At 48.0% G+C, this 18,990-nt stretch overlaps 1 protein-coding gene and 1 long non-coding RNA gene across 3 annotated transcripts in view; one reads left to right on the forward strand and one right to left on the reverse strand.

Moving 5' to 3' along the window:
- Positions 1 to 18,990, reverse strand: part of LOC127000476 (uncharacterized) — a 139,016-nt gene that overhangs the window by 118,852 nt on the left and 1,174 nt on the right. The gene's annotated exons all lie outside the window — the stretch shown is intronic.
- The window catches only part of LOC127000475 (cell adhesion molecule 4-like), a 127,047-nt gene continuing 118,176 nt past the window's right edge, over positions 10,120 to 18,990 (forward strand). Inside the window, exon 1 of one of the 2 annotated variants that reach the window (XM_050864192.1) lies at positions 10,120 to 10,913. The gene's annotated coding sequence lies outside the window, so the exon portion shown is untranslated. The remainder of the gene's footprint in view (positions 10,914 to 18,990) is intronic. The other variant, XM_050864191.1, reaches the window with a different exon arrangement.

Raw genomic sequence — 18,990 nt, forward strand, 5'->3', positions numbered from 1 at the left:
CAGTCAGCTGTTTCATTGGCACTTACATCAGGTAAAAACAAAGTACTGGTTAGACTTGTACATCCTAAACCCGTCTTGTGGCCACCCTTCGCACCTTCACGCTCAGCTTTTCCACTGACATACACCATTCCCAGTTTAGACCCCAGCCACCGACGAACCCGCGAGAACAAGCCTATTTTTTTTTTTTTTTTTTTTTGCAATAACGGAAGCAGCTCAAGGGCAAAAAAAAAAAAAAAAAATCAGTGAAACAGCCCGCTAATCGCTAACTCAATAAAAAAGGACAGGTGAGTGGCGGTGTGCAAAAAATATTCCTGCGCCGCACACGAGGTACTGGGTATGAGTTGCACAGTCACGTACAACTCTTCCCAAAAATACGCACGATGAAACTCTAGACCATTTCTTTGGGAACACTTGAAGGCAGCAACCACTCCGTCTCTCCAGTGTCTCAGCCTTTCCCTTCCCTTCCTTTGCCACGTTCAACACCCCCCCCCCCCCCCTCCGATAAAAAAAAATACATGATGAAATTTTAGACTTTTTCTGGAAACACTTCAAGGCAGCACACAGAGACACACTCCGGATATCCAATGTCTCAGCGTGTCCCTTCCCTTCTTTTGTCCTTTCATGAGGATAATGCAGGGAGTGATGGATGCAGTCAGGGTATGAATGCTTGAATGTATTATTTTGTAAAGAGAAAAGAATACCTGACTCTTCCCTTGGCCTTCTTTCTCTGTTCTTCCCTTCCCTTCCCTTCCTTCGTTCTTTTATGAGGGTAGTACAGGAGGGGGGAGGTGAGAGAGAGAGAGAGAGAGAGAGAGAGAGAGAGAGAGAGAGAGAGAGAGAGAGAGAGAGAGAGAGAGAGAGAGAGAGAGAGAGAGAGAGAGAGAGAGAAAGAGAATAAAGAAGAAGAAGAGGAAAAGGAGGACGACCACCACCACCACCACCACCACTACTACTACTAATACTGCTACCACTACTGTATTGTAATAAACAAAATCACTTTAATTAATCATTTCAAGACCAGGTTTAAGTTCCTCATCGCCTATTGTTACCTGTACCCCGAATTGGGTGAGTGTCACACATCGCCTCGCTGCTCCGACTCGCTGCCTTTGCTAGGTCAACAAAGGAATTCAGGTGACGTAGTGTGCTCCCAGGTGTTGGAGCCGTGGGTATCAATGGCCTTATGGGAACAGCGTGTTATTAGTAAGCCTTTGGACTGTGGTAGGTATCATAAGACGCTGCCGCCCCTCACACCAACTATTTTCAAAGGGCAAAAAAGGAAATGTTTTGTGATCCAGGTGATAGTTTTACACAACTTCTACGCCATGAACGGGAATATCACCCAAGAAAATCCGGTTGATTCTCTCTGTGGCCCTGAGAGACAGTCGTAATGGGAGCCTGAGACGTTTGACAATATGGAGCCAGCGCTCACAGTAGGATTGTTGAAACAGAGCTCGACCTTTCCCTCTTATGTCACAGTAAAAAAGCCTCTATCCACCCTGCCGCTGACCACGCAGTCTTAGGTTGATATTCTCAGACGCCTTCGCCTTTCATATTAAAAGCTTCCAAAGGTCAAAAAGTAGATGAATCGGGTTCTAATGAGTGTTTCTTTAGGTTCCAGTACAGAAGAAGGGTCAAACTACCACCAGGGTCATAAAACTACCCCTGGAAATGCCCGAAACTCCTACGAATGTCATGTCATTTATGTGAACATGAGCGCCGAAGTGTTTAACAATGCGACTCTTAAGAATCGCCCTGCCCGTCCCCGCCACTCGTATCCCATGGAGAAGACTGCGGCGTGGCTCCTATACAAGTGTCCCTCTGCACCAGCAAACAAGTGGTCCAGGCTCAACAGGTTCCCTCGACGGCACTGTGACCAACAAAGGGAAGAGGATAATCAATGGCAACGAAGCCCCGCCCGGAGAGTACCCACATCGAGCCGTCCTGCTGAACAGAACATCGGGTGAGTAGCGTGAGGGAGATCTAGCATCGAGCAGGGCTGGATTTCAAGAGTGAGCGATCAACACGGAAAGCCTCGCCTCTTCATCATTCACTCCTTTATGCTAACAACTTTTGCATTACAAGATCCCTCATGGTAATCTCTCTCTCTTTCTCTCTCTTCGGGGCCGTTGCTGGCTTTGAGATAGGCATCGGCAACAATTTCCGGGTCTTGCTGGCGTATTTGAACCATAAAAAAGAATTCATACACAAATATTACTGGAGGCTCCATGATGTAAGTGTGTGTGTGTGTGTGTGTGTGTGTGTGTGTGTGTGTGTGTGTGTGTGTGTGTGTGTGTGTGTGTGTGTGTGTGTGTGTGTGTGTGTGTGTGTGTGTTCTAAGAAAGATAATGAGAGAATGAATGTTTAAAAAAATACTAATGGTAATATATGGATTATTAAGGTAAGTGAACGGCAGCCATGCGGCGGAAATATACATCAATATACATTCAAATGATGAAAAACTGTTTAATGAGGAAATAAGTATGAAAGTAAGCTATAATATGTTTAACACACACACACACACACACACACACACACACACACACACACACACACATACCTTAAATCAATCAAATAATGCAGCAGTTTTTCTTTTGATTTCGACAAATAAGGTTTAATATATATTTTAAAGATATGAGGGGCAAGGAGAGGACTGATGTTAAAAGATTACAGTCGTGAATCATAGTCTATTTTCTAATCAAGGGTACAGTAAGGAGAGGAAGTGGGTCAGTGGTGAAGGTACAGGAGGGGGAGAAGGAAAGACAGTAAGAGTGAACAGTTGTATGGTGTAGGTTCGTTAATTGTTCTGGAGCCGTACTCTTTAACATTTCGGTGCCTAAGCACACATTTGACAAGGATTTCGTAGGCGTTTTGGTCATTTCCCGGGGTACTTTAATGACCCTGGTGGTAGTTTGACCCTTCTTCAATACCATGGTCGTGAAAAAAAATCATAAACACCCGATGAATCTCCTTTTCGGCCTCTGGAAGTAGTTGATGTGAGAGGTGGAAGCGTTTGAGAATACCGACCCAGGTGTAGTACCGATAACTCCCACTGGTCCTACTCTGCTGCCGAGCCTCCCAGCAGCTTCCTCGGGTCGCCAGAGAACACTATCGGGGCATCCAAAGCCTTACAGTACAAAAACTAATCATAAATAAACAATCACCACTACCAATTTGTAAGTGTTCAGTGGAGGGAGTAACCTGCGGCGTGTAGTCTCTCACAAGGCTTGGGTCTGCCCCGCCAAGTCATAGAAAACCAGCGAGGACACAGAAAACTTTCCGGGCTCTGCGAGGCTGCCTATTGTTGCTCTTGATTGCCACGGAAATTCCAGGCATATATATAAACTTTTTCTACATACTCACTAAAACATAATTTACTTCCTGAAAGATGTATCCTCTCTCTCTCTCTCTCTCTCTCTCTCTCTCTCTCTCTCTCTCTCTCTCTCTCTCTCTCTCTCTCTCTCTCTCTCTCTCTCTCTCTCTCTCTCTCTCTCTCTCTCTCTCTCTCTCTCTCTCACACACACACACACACACACACACACACACACCTTTTCACTCTTCTATCCTAAACATATTACTACTACTACTACTACTACTACTACTACTACTTTGAGAGAGAGAGAGAGAGAGAGAGAGAGAGAGAGAGAGAGAGAGAGAGAGAGAGAGAGAGAGAGAGAGAGAGAGAGAGAGAGAGAGAGAGTGAAACAAATAGCAGACAGACATGCAAACAGACAGGCAAACAAACAAACATGAGAAGTTGGCGAGCAAACAAAGTGACAAAAATAAAAACAAATTCAGGCAGACCAAAAACTAGACACAGCAGGAAAAATGAAAGGAAGGAAAAGAGCGAAATGAAACTAAAACAAACAGAAAATGAGAGAAAAAAATAAACAAACGGGGAAACAAAATGACGAAAGACAGACCGAAATGCATCACGAGTCTAGGGGACACCTGCACCCCCCCCCCCTCCCCCCCCCCCGCAGCAGGCCAGGTGTTAAGCGGCTTTTCAGGAGAGCAGCAGACGAGAGACAAAAAACAGGTCACCGTGTAGCAGACAGTGCAGTCGCCCACCCTCGCCTCTCCCCTTGACTAATGCCTCCACCCTCCTCCCTTCCCGAGGCTCCCTGGTGAAGTGGTTGCGTGCCTACCGACGAATGTGCGGGCCTTGGTTCGAATCCCGGCCAGGTCGATAAATGGGTACCTGGGGAAACCTGGGGATGGTAAACTGGTACCCTGTGTCCCAAGGTAATGGATTCTTCTCGCCACAGACTCAAGGGCAAAGGGTACGGAGATGAGCACCGTGGCATCGCGCAGCTAATAGTGTATGCTCCCACCTTTACCCTACCTTTGCCTGTATTTCCTCCTGCCTACGACTTAAACTCCTTCAAAGATAGGAGTATCAAGACAAGCAAGCAAATAGTGACAAAAATAAAAAATAAATTCAGACAGACCAAACACTAGACACAGTAGAAAAAAGGAAAGGAAGGAAGAGAGCGAGAAAAGAAACTAAAAGAAACGGAAAATGAGAGGAAAAAATTAAACAAACGGGGAAACAAAAGACGAACGATAGACCGAAATAAATCACAAGTCTAAGGGACACCTGCATCTCCCCCGCCCCCCCCCCCCTCCCCCAAACTGATATTGACCTTCTTTTTATTTTTGTTATTTTATTTGTCTATTTATTTTTCCTCGGACTGTTTTCTTTTTTTCTGTTTTTTCCTTAATCTGATTCCGTATTCGTAAAAGCAAAAACTCGCCCTCGCCACATATGCGTTGCCCTCGCCATCAACGCATCGCCCTCGCCCTCGCCCTCGCCACCAAAACCTTGCCCTCACCCTCGCCCCACCACCAAAACCTCGCCCTCACCACCGAGACCTCGCCCTCACCCTCGCCCCACCACCAAAACCTCGCCCTCACCACCACCTCGCCCTCGCCACCAACACATCGCCCTCACCCTCGCCACCTCGCCCTCGCCACCAACACCTCGCCCTCGCCACCAGCACCTCGCCCTCGCCACCAACACCTCGCCCTCCCTCTCGCCACCAACACCTCGCCCCGCCACCTCGCCTGCCCCAGCAAGGTCACGGCACCGCTTCGCCGCTGTGTGCACCCGATCGATAGCTGGCTACTCAGGAGGAGGAGGAGAAGGAGGATGAAGAGGAGGAGGAGGAGGAGGAGGAGGAGGAGGAGGAGGAGGAGGAGGAGGAGGAGGAGGAGGAGGAGGAGGAGGAGGAGGAGGAGGAGGAGGAGGAGGAGGAGGAGCAGGAGAAAGCGTCTACAAGGAGAATAGTAATAATTTTGGCAAGAGCTGACGGTGGTGATGCCGCTGATGATAATGGCCGTAATGGTCGGCGCTCTCCCGTCGCTTTGCATCAAACGGAATGACTGAACACTCGGGAACATCTCGCCACTTACGTCCCGGGACAAGACCCATCAAGGACCCCGGGAGCTGGCGTGTTTGGGCTCCGACTTTTTGTGTTGTGGCGCCGATGTTGTCCAGTCTCACAATAACAACACTAGAGACAGTTTGACTAATTAAGGTCAGTACTATTGTCAGACGCTTCCAACCCCTCACATCAACTAATTCCAAAGGCCGAAAAGGAGGTTATTCGGGTTCTAATGAGTGTTTCCTTAGGTTTATAGTACAGAAGAAGGGTCAAACTACCACCAGGGCCGTAAAACTACCCCTGGAAATGCATAACACTCCTACCCTACGAATGCCTTGTCGTATATTGTGCTTTCTCGTCCCTTCTCTTCTCTTCAATTCTCTTCTCTTCAATTCCCTTCTCCTCTCCTCTTGCTTTTCCTGTGGCTCCTCATGTTTATTATACTCTCTTCTCTTCTCCTTCTCACTCCTCTCCTCTCTTCGCCTCTCCTCCTTCTCTGCTATTTGTTACCTCTTAGAAATCATTGGTTTACAATATGCCAATAAAGAACCAAAACGCAATGATACAAGAGGCAAAAAGAAACGAGGATCGACCCACGACGGAATATGTTCAGTTTCAGTTCCAGGAAAATCAAGTTATACAGAGCACGACTCTTTGAGGGATCCGGTGCCTGCCGCAGACAAGGGTTGGTATTCTTAGACGCTGCCGCCTCTCACATCAACTATATCCACAGGCCGCAAACGAGATCAGTTGGGTTCATATGAGCGGGTTTGCATGTTCATGGTACAGAGGAAGGGTCAAACTACCACCAGGGTCATAAAACTACCCCTGAAAATGCCCAAAATTTCCACGAAAGCTTTGTCAAATCTGTGTGCTTGGGCGCCGAAATGTTTAAGGGTCATATTATTAAACATTTCAAAACACAGGCTCACATTATTCGACAAGGCTTTCGTAAGAGTTTGAGGCATTTCCAGGGGTAGTTTTATGACCCTGCTGGTAGTCTGACTCTTTTTCTGTAACATAAACCTAAAAAAACACTCATTAGAACCCGATTGATCTCCTTTTCGGCCTTTGGGGGTAGTTTACGTGAGGGATGGAAGCGTTTGACAATACCGACCATACTACCGACCTGACTATTCCTGAGTGTTTTAGTTAATGCGATCCCAAAACCAAATGGCCTCAAAGCAGAGATAGGAGATGAAGCCACTCACTCGGCGGGAGGGGAAAACAGACCCAGATTTGAAGCCTTGCAGTGAATGTACCTTGTTGACAATTGGCCACACACACACACACACACACACACACACACACACACACTATTAGCCCTGCCGTCCTCATAATAACATCACAGACACACACTCGCGTTGTCGACGTCGAGGGAGTGACACCAACACAAGAAAAAATAGGGACAGTAACAAGAGCAAAAAACAATCCCGAACAGCGTGCCAACACAATAGATTTTCTGGAGGCGGCACGAGGCGGCTTCTTCCAGCGGCTGACCAGGAGAAAGTCAGCCCGTTTGTTGTCTGTTTTTTTCCCTGTTTTTACGTCGCTTCCTTTCTATGCTTCGCCGAGGAAAGACAAACTGCTAACGTCACCGTCGCTGCCACTGCTTGGAACGATCTTTGGGAAATTAGTTTTAGGCATAATGTATCGAGACATAAGCTCTGTGTGTGTGTGTGTGTGTGTGTAGCGGCAAGCATCCATTAAGAAGATTGTATTGTGAGTGGTGAGGAAAAAATTAAAGGACCAGAAATACAATGAATGGACCAGTGTGTGTGTGTGTGTGTGTGTGTGTGTGTGTGTGTGTGTGTGTGTGTGTGTGTGTGTGTGTGTGTGTGTGTGTGTGTGTGTGTGTGCGTGTTTGTGTGTGTGTGTGAGTGTTTTCCATGAAATGGACTAATAATTTGTGTGGTAATGAATTATATATCAATTTTTCACATTAAACAATTTTTTTTTTTTAATTCAGAACATCAATACCGCCACCAGAACTAATAATGTTTGTACATACATCATAACACAACATAATAATAACATAACATAAATAATAATGTAATAAAAAATAGCATAAATAATGAGATAATGATATATGTATTTGCGTATATCATTATTTTTCATCCTTTCAAACCTTCACCTTATCAACACGGACGCTGGAAACAAGTATAAAACCTTCATAAACAAAACAGACATTGGCGGATCCGGGGGGGGAGCCCAGCGACCCCCCCCCCCCCCATGGTCGTGAACGAGTACAAGAAAACTAGCTCAAAAGCGCGCTGCGGCTATACCATTGCTTTTACTCAGAGGATTCGGCCGTCTCATTTTGATCTGAAGAGGAACACTGGCCGCCCAGTAATGCTTTGGCACAAAGTCCAGGTCGTTATGCCCATTGATTCAGGTCAGTCCACCAGTTATTCAGGAGCAGGACTGCCGAGAATGGATAACCGGTAATGCTTCAATGCTCCTTCCACCCACAAAAATCCTGGCATCGGCCCCCCAAAAATTTTCCTGGATCTACGCCTGATAATAGAATAAAACACGTTAATTTGGGTACATTTACAACCTTCTAAAAATGTTTGCTTAACTGTATTTGTGGACGCTATATCAGGTCACCGGTGTGTGTGTGTGTGTGTGTGTGTGTGTTGTAACCGAACTGCATTCAACACGTACTAAATCAAGTTCGTGACTCCCGCATTTCATCACAGTTTATGAAATAGTTCTTTAAATTCGAGTGGTTTTGACACACACCATATCATCCTGTGTGTGTGTGTGTGTGTGTGTGTGTGTGTGTGTGTGTGTGTGTGTAAGCGGAGCGCCACCACCCAACCAAGACTGCGGGAAACAAAGAGCAGGAGATGAGGAATGGAAGGATAAGGAGCATAAAAGGGAAAGCCTCGCACTCACTCCTCTTGCTGGACGGAATATTGGATTGTGAGAGGGAGGGAAGACGAGGAGGAGGAGGAGGGCGGCGAGGGTCGAGAGGGAAGGAGGAGGAGGGCGAGGAGTGACGGGGGCAGGAGGCTAAACCGGTGACGGGGTGAGCTGGAGAGAGTGGGCGGTAAGGAATAGGCAATAGACTGAGGGTGGAAGAGCGGTGAGTGTGGGAGTGAGTGGGCAAAGAAGTGGGTAAGAACGTCGATTTGAAGCTCTATTGGATTAAAGGGAGGATAAGTGTGGGCCGTAGTATGGGTGGAAGGGCACAAAGGGTGGATAAAGACATGGGTTTGAGGATGTAGAGAATGAAAAGGAGTATAAGGTTTGGGCGGTAGTGTGGGTGGAAGGGCGCATAGGGTGGATAAAGACGTGGGTTTGAGGATGTAGAGGATGGGAAGGAGTATAAGGTTTGGGCGGTAGTGTGGGTGAAAGGGCGTTGAGTGTGGGTTGGGAAGGACGTGGGTTTGAGGCTGTAGAGGATAAGCTGTAGGTTGTGGTGTGGGCGGCATGGTGTTTCGTGTGGGGGTGGGTAAGAAGATGAGTCTAAGGCTGAATGGACGGCGTGGTGTGGACGGTAGTGTGTGGGCGGCAGGGAGCTAGGAGTGGAGGCGTGGGTAAGGGGCATGGTGAAGTGGGCAGGGGCGTGTTGAGGGTAGCAGGGTGTGGAGGCGTAGGCGGCAGGGTGTGGGTAGCAGGGTTAGGGGGGTGAAGGCATGGGCAGGGGCATATTGAGGGTAGTAGTAGGTGTGGGGTATGATGTGGGCGGCGTGGTGTGGGTAACAGGGTGTGGGGCGTGAAGACGTGGACAGTGGCGTGTTGCGGGGAGCAGTGTGTGGGGTGTGGTGTGGGCGGCGTGGTGAATTTAAGAGCGTGGTGAGTGAAGGCGTGGGCAGGGGCGTGTTGCGGGGAGCAGTGAGTGGGCGGGTGATGTGGGCGGCGTGGTATGGGTAGCAGGGTTAGGGGCGTGGGGGCGTGGACGGGGGCGTGTTGGTGGTTTCTGTGCGGGAAGATACGAGTCGACAGGTCACTTGTCACACGCGTTGCCTCGCTCTCTTAGCATAAAACAGGCGGACCCCGAGCAGGGCGGCCGATCAACTTACTCAACTCTTAGAAAACTTACGTTCTTGTGTGTGTGTGTGTGTGTGTGTGTGTGTGTGTGTGTGTGTGTGTGTGTGTGTGTGTGTGTGTGTGTGTGTGTGTGTGTGTGTGTGAGCGTATCGTACAATATAGGAGGCAGGAAAAGGGTAAAAAAACAAAGGGACAAAAAGTGGCCGCTATTGGCGTGGCGCAAAAGAAATACATTGGAAAACTGAAAGCCGCTATTAATTTGGGTTTTGTAGGTGCCGGGTGCTCCTGTGTGTGTGTGTGTGTGTGTGTGTGTGTGTGTGTGTGTGTGTGTGTGTGTGTGTGTGTGTGTGTGTGTGCTCTTCACCCAGGGTATGATGGCGTGCCGGACTCGTGATCGCCAGCCAGTACTCTCATGGAAAGATTTTGAAGCCCACATGACGAACCCATCATCATGGCGGGACCTACACGCCATACCCCTCCCCCCTCCCTCTCGCGCCCGTCACCGCTCCCTGTCAGCGAGATGACACTTTGGGCAAGCGAACCTCGGCCTGCTGGGTGGCAGACCAAGAACGCTATCCACTGGACCACGGAACGGTGTGTGTGTGTGTGTGTGTGTGTGTGTGTGTGTGTGTGTGTGTGTGTGTGTGTGTGTGTGTGTGTGTGTGTCGCCCATCAGGTTCGTGTCCGCTCCCAGCTCACGCCCTTTCCCTTTCTGGCTAAACAAGGTTCCGCAAGTTTCATTAATATTTTCATTTCGACATTCCCGCCGCCGCCGTCACCGCCTCCGCCAGCCTGCCGCTGCACCACACGCAGGGCGGCGCGGCGCTGGCCAGTGTCTGGGTGATCCCTGCCGTGTAGGGTTGTGTCGTCACGCTGTGGCCGCTGCGCCGCTCAGCCCGGCATGAGGCCGCTGCCTGGGCTGTGGGGCTGCGGGAGCTGTGTTGTGTTGCCTGGCGCCGCAGGGGCGGGCGTGTGGAGCGCTGGTTCACATCGTGTGCGACAATTACGTGACATTAGACGCGGGAAGTTCACCTTTACCTGAACACGAGGCGAACAATAAACACTGTTTGTGCCTCCCCAGAACACGCTGACAAAGGAGCGACAGGCGGGTGTGCAGCTACAGTTCAAGACTCAAGCGAACCACTTATTCACGCACTTACTTCTCATGATATAAGATTAATGTAAACACAAAGAGAACAATCATCCTCTGGTACTGTAAAAAAGCACTGTCTCTTGAGAGGACTGACAAACAGGAGACATGACCCTGGCAAGACGCGCCCACGGAGTCGTGTGAGCCGCCGTCTGTCGTCTGTGGCCGCGAGGGGCACCAAGGGACACATGATGGTAGTTCCGAGGCCAGGGAGGAGGAGGAAGCTCTCTGTTGCACACCGATGAACGGCACCAACGAACACTCCAGAGACGGCTGCTTGGCTGGCCGGTGAGAAGCCTCTCGGGGCAGTGAGGAAACACCTACGGGCGCACGACTCCCAGCAGCTGACCTGACGACTGTGTTACGACCTCCCGCACTAGGTGAGTGGGGCGCGAACGCCACAGACAGCACAACACCACTCCATTACTGCACATTGCAGCACAACACAACACCACTGCGTCACTGCACACCACAGCACACCATTACTACGTCACTGCACAGCACAACACCACTGCGTCACTGCACACCACACCACAGCACAGCAAAACACCACTGTGTCACTGCACACCGCACCACAGCACAACACCACTGCGTCACTGCACACCACAGACAGCATAACACCACTGCGTCACTGCACACCACACCACAGACAGCATAACACCACTGCGTCACTGCACACCACACCACAGCACAACACAACACCACTGCGTCACTGCACACCACAGACAGCATAACACCACTGCGTCACTGCACACCACACCACAGCACAACACAGCACCACTGCGTCACTACACACCACAGACAGCATAACACCACTGCGTCATTGCACACCACACCACAGACAGCATAACACCACTGCGTCACTGCACACCACACCACAGACAGCATAACACCACTGCGTCACTGCACACCACACCACAGCACAACACAACACCACTGCGTCGATGCACACCACAGACCGCATAACACCGCAGAACTGCGTCACTGCACACCACACCACAGACAGCATAACACCACTGCATCACTGCACACCACAGCACAGCACAACACAACACCACTGTGTCACTGCACACCACAGACAGCATAACACCGCTGCGTCACTGCACACCACACCACAGCAGAACACCACTGCGTCACTGCACACAACAGCACATCACAGCGGCGTCACTCCTCACAGCCTCACATCGGAGCGTCAAACCCACCCTTCGTCTGTTGTGGTCCTCGTCAGAGCTCATCCAGACCCTGCTGTTCCTCCCCCCCTTGGACGTAACCCAGCACAGAGGGGGCGCCACAGGAAGCCCCTCGCCCTGTCCCTGTCCCTGTCCCTCACGCTGGCGCCGGCGCTCACACGGTCATTATCTTTCCTTCACGCCCGTAACATATTTCCCAATTTTTCTCTACAACTCGCGCGTTGCTTCCTGGAATTTTTAAGCGCTTATTTTTCCTTACGACGAAGTTTCTTGGTGAGCGTTTTCATATTTTTCTTTGAGGGAGCGCGAGCGAGCCGCCTAACGAGCTGGAAATTATGCCCGATAAGATACATGCGGGAGGCAGAGGAAAGCGGCCCTTGTACCCCCGGTGGCAGGAACGGCGCCGTGGAGGGCTCGGTGCATTGCGGGGCAGCGGAGGGCAGCAATGTACGCCCTCAGAATAACAGTCATGCATAGGTTGGTGTTATAAGACTTTCGCTTCTCACAATAACAATTTATAAAGGTTAAAGAGGGGGTCAGTCGGGTTCTAATGAGTGTTTCCTAAGGTTCACGGTACAGAAGAAGGGTCAAACTACCACCAGGGTCATAAAACTACTACCGGATATGCCCACAACTCCTACGAAAGCCTTGTCAAATATGTGTTCTTGGGCGGCGAAATGTTTTATAATACGACCCTTCGAAGGGTTTGTTTCTTACGTAAAGGAGGCAGCCAAGGGTAAAATAATAAAATAAAAAAACGCAACAGAAAGAAGAGAGAAAGAAAGAAAGAAGGAGAGAAAGAAAGAAAGAAAGACAAATAGAAGATTGAAGGGCCTAAAAGGAGATCAGTTTTGGTAAGATGCGTCTCGTTGCTCCCCTCCTGATGAAAGAGTTTGCCATAGGAACGATGAAATACAAACGAAGGAAGGAAGGCTGCTACAGAGTTTACCAGAGAAAGGGACGGAGGGGTGAAGATATTCGTCCAGTCTTGCATTGTGAAACCGTTCTTGCTGAGGGCGGGCACACAGTTTGCTCTACGATACAATATAAACATCTTCCACTCTCCTTCCTTCCTTCTCTTTGTTCTCAATTGTCGTTTCCATAAAAGTGCGTGTTATATTTAACTATTTCAACTATTTTAAATATCTAACTATTTTCAACTATATAACAATTTTAACTATTATTAACTATCTAACTGTTTTTAACTTTTCAAAAATCTAAACTATTTTAACTATTTCAACTATTTTAAGTTTTTTACTATTTTTAACTATTATAACTAATTTTTAACTGTTTTAACTATTTTTACTATTTTCAACTCTTCTAACTGTTTTAACCATTTTCAACTATTCAACTCTTTTAACTATCTTTAACTATTCTAACTATTGTTGTATTTAACCACTTAACGTAAAAGCACGTACTGTATTTACCTTATTTAAAGCACGCGTTGTATTTACCTGTCGTTTTCGTAAGAGCACGTGTTGTTTTACGCAATGTATGTCATCGCTTGGTCATCAGCTCCCTGGAGGGCCCTACAACACTCCCCCTCCCTCCCCGCTCCCCCGCCCCAAGCATCGTGAGTATGACGGCCAGTGTTCACGATCGCCCACACCCCCGCCTGTTCCGTTCCTGCGTGGGCTGCTCCACAACGCTTTCTTCCTTCGCCCTTCCTCCTTTCTTCGACTATTTCTTTTTTAAGGCAGGAGAAGTATCAGTCCGCCTCCAGAATCTAAAACGTCGCTCCTAATTGGACAATCCTTTCTTTCGCTCTTTCTTTCTTCTTTTCTCTTTTCTCTGGCGAATAGAGAACTGCGATTTTCGTCGAATTGGTTTTGTTTTCCTCTTCGGGTAATGAATCAATTACCGCGTGACGAGCCGGAAAAGATGCAGCGAGGGGAGGGTGTCCGAGACGCTGAGGAGGGGAAAGTCACACTGGGAGGATAGCCACGCGGGGTGAAGTGGCACGGGAGACAGACAGACAGACAGACACACACACACACACACACACACACACACACACACACACACACACACACACAGGTACACGGACACAGGGAACATAGACAAAGAGGTACACACACATAGATATACATACACGGGGATAGGGGTGCACCTGGTGGGCATAGACGGAGGTACTGCTGGCCACTGGGAGCCTCGGGTTGAAAGCGGTGGTTAGTTAATCCTCGGGCGGCACAAAGGGTCTTTTCAGCCGCCGCCACTCATCGCCGGGAGTCAACAAGCTCAGCGAGTGGCCGTGCTAGTGGGCCGCGTCTCCCTGCTAACACCTCCTCGCCCTCCTTACTTGCCTTGCTCTTTTCTTTCCTCTAGCACCAGTCTTCAATGTGCTTCAGTGGCGTTACTTCTGCTACTACTACTACTATGGTACTACTACTACTACTACTACTACTACTACTACTACTACTACTATTACTATTGTTACAACTATTGCTACCATTATACTAACATTCCTGCTACTACTACTACTACTGTTGTTACAGCTATACTAACATTCCTTCTCCTCCTCCTCTTCTTCCTCCTCTTCCTACCACTACTACTACTACTACTACTACTACTACTACTACTACTACTGATACTAATACTACTGCTGCTGCTGCTAATAATAATAATAATAATAATAATAATAATAATAATAATAATAATAATAATATTACTAAACTACTACGATCTTTACCACTAAATGACCCTTACTACTACAACTGCTGCTGATGATGATGATAATGCTACTACTACTACTACTACTACTACTACTGCTGTCTGTCCGTCCGCCCCCATTAACCCGCTAGTCCCGGCCATTAGGTCATTCATTACCCATGGCTGCCCGCCGCCCCCCTTCTCCATGCTCGTGTTTCCGTGTTCGTGTGTGTCGGCGTGACATTCCGATGATTTCCCCGGGGGGCGCGCGGTAACTCCACGCCCCAAGGCCAGTTCGTCATCGCCCGGGGCCGTCAACACAAAGCAATACGTAACATCGCTAAAAATTCTACTCGTTAAATTTTTAAACTGGTTCCTTGGTATTCATGAAAAGAGAAAGAGAAAAGAAAAAAAACGTGAGAGGGAGTAAAGAAAGGGATGCTTTGTTTAGTCTCCCATTGTTTCTCGACAAAAAGTGTAATTAGTCAACCAAGGAGACACGGCAAAAAAACTCCTCATTGGACTCTTTTTCACTCTTCCGTTTAAAACTCTAAGATCTCTCGGCGCTCTGAAAGCACCTGTACGCTCACACCACGCCGTCACTGTTGACCGTGCAGTGCTTTGATATATATTTCCTATGCATATGCAAGGAGTTCGCGCTCTGGAATTCATAGGACAACCAGAGAAGTGGCGGGAATATATTAATAGGCGCCTTAAATTTGTAATGAAGAGGAGTGTAGCGCGACTGATCCGGGTTTATATGTATTAAGACTCAACTTATGAGGTATTAAGACTGGGTTATCCTCGTAATGATCAATGACATAACACACACACACACCACACACACACACACACACATACATACATACATACATACATACATACGAGAGAGAGAGCGCAGCCATCACCGCCACGTGCTCCCTTATCGCGTCTCCCCTTCACTTCCCTGCCCCGCTAATGAAGGCCTCGCTGCGGGTCGGAAGGCGTCCCAGCGCCGGCAAAGTCTCCAAAGTTTGAGTGGTCGCTCCAACCCCTCCAGAGATACTAAGGACAAAAAGTTCCATATTCTTAAACATCTCAGGCTCCCACGACGACTGATTCCCAAGGCCACGGAGAAGATTAACCGGGTTTTCATTGGTAATTTTCCCGTTCGTGGTGCTAAAGCCGTTTACAACACTGAGAACATGAAGCCACACTGCATTTTATAAGGAAGAGAAGACCAACGAAATTAAGAAGTAAAGGATATATCTCCTTGAACCCGAGACTCTAAGGACAAAAAGCGTCATTACATTTTACATTACCAACGACTAAATTTGACTCGTATTATCAAACTTTTGGGGCTCTTGTTAGGACCGCTTTTTAGGGCGGGAAAGGAGATCCGTCGGGTTGTCATGAGTGTTTGTCCCGGTCACTGCACCCAAACCTTCCATAACTACAGTTGGGTACAAGTAACCACCCATGGGAACCCTTACAACTTCCGCCAGAGCCTTTGGAAATAGGTGAACTGAGGTTTCCAAGGGTTTGATAATTTAAGTCAAAGTCTCATTGCATTTTAAAGGGATGAGAAGACCGCCGATGAAACTAAAGAGAGGAAAAAGTTATACCCGACAGCTCGAAAAGAAGACTACGATTTATGATTTAGAGTTCAGAAGTTAAATCGTCGTAGTCTTATATATCTTTTCTTGAGAGAGAGAGAGAGAGAGAGAGAGAGAGAGAGAGAGAGAGAGAGAGAGAGTGTGTGAAAGGATAAATCGTATAGGCTTACAAAAACTTCCTTTTTTTTCCTTTTCTAATTTAATTTATTTTCAATCCTGTTTTGATTTATTTCCCATGACTCGAACTCTTTCACGGGGAAGTATCCGGATGTCTCTTCAGCCCGTATCGACCACGCTTTTCGGGTCTCTTTCTGTCTTTTCTTTGTGGGCGCGGCGTGTCGAGGGCTTCTTATTTTCAGGTCGATGTTCTCAGACGCTTTCACCCCTCACACCAACTATCTCCAAAGGCCATGAAGATCAGTCAAGTTCTAATGAGTGTTCTGCTCGATTCACGGTACAGGAGAAGGGTCAAACTACCGCCAGGGCCATTAAACTACCCCTGGAAATGCCCAGAGCTCATACGAAAGCCTTGTCAAATGTATGTGCTTGGGGGCCGAGATATTTAAGAATATGAATCACAGTCGCTGGTATGTGTCGGGCCAGGGACCATGTTCTTACCTCTCGGCGCACAGGCACACTTATTTCACAAGGCTTTCGTAGGAGGTTTTAGGATTTCTAGGGGTAGTATAATATCCCTGGTGGTAGTTTAAACTTTCTTTTGTACCATGACCCTAAAAAGATGCTCAAGAGAACCCGATTGATCTCTTTTTTGGCCTTTGGAAATGGTTGATGTGAAAGGTGGAAGCGTCTGAGAATACCGCCCCATGCAGGGACTTACGCCCAGCGCTGCGCTGTGTTAAGCACGATGGCCAGACTCCCAAACCCATACTATTGCACGCAGCATATTGAACTTATCGGTTTCTGACAAAATTATCGCTCCTTAGAAACACCAAAATTTAGTTGAACCAATTCATACGAAGATAATTACTTACATATATTTTGCACATGTAGAAAGGGAAGTTAATTTTGGCTATCACAGAATCGCCTTGCTCTGATTAATATTGCCGCTAGACTCTGCCAGTGTTGATTTATACCGCGTGCTTCATACATATGGAAATGATCGTATAATCGCATGCATACCCCACGTAAAGCACAGGCTGCCGACGGTCAGGTTCTGGGGCGATTACAGCAGGTTTGGCAGCATCGTCAGCAGCGGCAACAGCAAAAGCTATGTCTATTCCCTTGTGAGACAGACACAGAGGCTTTTCCCAACGATCTCTCTCTCTCTCTCTCTCTCTCTCTCTCTCTCTCTCTCTCTCTCTCTCTCTCTCTCTCTCTCTCTCCTTTTCCTTTCCTTTCCTTTCTTTTCCTTTCTCTTCGTTTCTTTTCCTCTCCCTTTTCTTTTTTCCTCTCTCTCCTCCTCCCCTCTCTCTCTCTCTCTCTCTCTCTCTCTCTCTCTCTCTCTCTCTCTCTCTCTCTCTCTCTCTCTCTCTCTCTCTCTTTGACTGATGTAAGTGCATTCCACCCAACTCCGGCAAATGCTGTAACTCCATCTCTCCACCTGGTTCTCTCTCTCTCTCTCTCTCTCTCTCTCTCTCTCTCTCTCTCTCTCTCTCTCTCTCTCTCTCTCTCTCTCTCTCTCTCTCTCTCTCTCTCTCTCTCTCTCTCACACACACACACATACAACCTTTTTTTTCTTATTTTTTGGTCCATCTGTTATCGGTTCTGCGTATGTTTGATAAGTCTCCCAAGTCTTTCTTATCATTAATCGCCACTAGCATATCTTCGACCTTTGTCCGTCCCCTTCAGTCCCGGGGAGCTCAAAGGCCACAGAGCGTTGAGGCGCCGCGCAGCAATTACCATACGCCTCAACTCTTCCCCTCAAGACACTCTCGCCACTGCCGTACCCCGTGGAAGCTTAGGAAGGTGGGATCGCCTTATATAAACAAAGCCGCTTCTAAGTCCTTTTGTTCACGATGTCCTGGCTTTTACCAGCGCCGAGGGAGATGCAGCGGCCGTGTCTTCCCAGAAAGGTGCTGTAGTTTTATTTTTCTTTATACGGTTTGTAAAGGAGGGAGAGCCGCCCTACGGAAGGCAAGCAAGAATGGTTCCTGGGACGGGGGAAGTGCAGCCCAGAAGCCCTTTAGCCGCTCAGCCTTAGGGCTCTAAGGCTGCGACAGTCGGGGGTGAACGATCGCGTGCCGGATATCACGGAGTCGAGTGTTTGCATGTGTCTCCAGTACTGAGCCCATGTCGCAGCCAAGCCTATTACAAACATGTGTTCCGAGGAGGAGAGCTGAAGCGATTACATACGATTGGCTGGTATTTGATGGTATAAAGAGATAGGAAGCGTGAGGCATGGATTAAGGAGACAAAGGCTGGTACCAAAGTGGAGAATTGAACCCATTACATACGATTTGCTGGGTATAAAGAGATAGAAAGCGAGGGCCAGAAATTAAGGAAGAGACAGGCTGGTATCAGGGAGAAGAACTACGATTTGATGGATGTAGAGATAGAAAGCGAGAGGCATGGATTACGGAGGAGACAAAGGCTGGTACCAAAGTGGAGAATTACATACGATTTACTGGCTATAAAGAGACAGAAAGCGAGAGGCAGAGATTAACCCCCAAGGAAAAGAGGAAGAGACAAAGGCTGGCACCAAGAAGAAGAACTGCAGCAATTCAATACGTTTTGCTGGATGTAAAGAGATATAGGAAGCGAGAGCCATAGCTTAAGGAGGAGACAAAGGCTGGTAGCAAGGAGAACTGAAGCCATTCCATACGATTTGCTGGGTATAGAGAGGCAGGAAACAAGGGTCATAGATTAAAGGTGAAATAAATAATGGCTGATGATGATTTTATCTCTGAACAAAATGAAAAATAAAATACAGAAGCCCTGCATTTGGGCACCGAGGGTTCTACGAGGTAATGGACGGGCCTCAACACAAGGGCGCTGTTTTATATAATGGTGAATCTTTGGAAAGAGTTTGCGTAAATTAATTCGTAGAAAACTTGTGTTATGCA

Source organism: Eriocheir sinensis, chromosome 19 (genome assembly GCF_024679095.1).
Source record: "Eriocheir sinensis breed Jianghai 21 chromosome 19, ASM2467909v1, whole genome shotgun sequence".
NCBI classification, from domain to species: Eukaryota; Metazoa; Arthropoda; class Malacostraca; order Decapoda; family Varunidae; genus Eriocheir; species Eriocheir sinensis.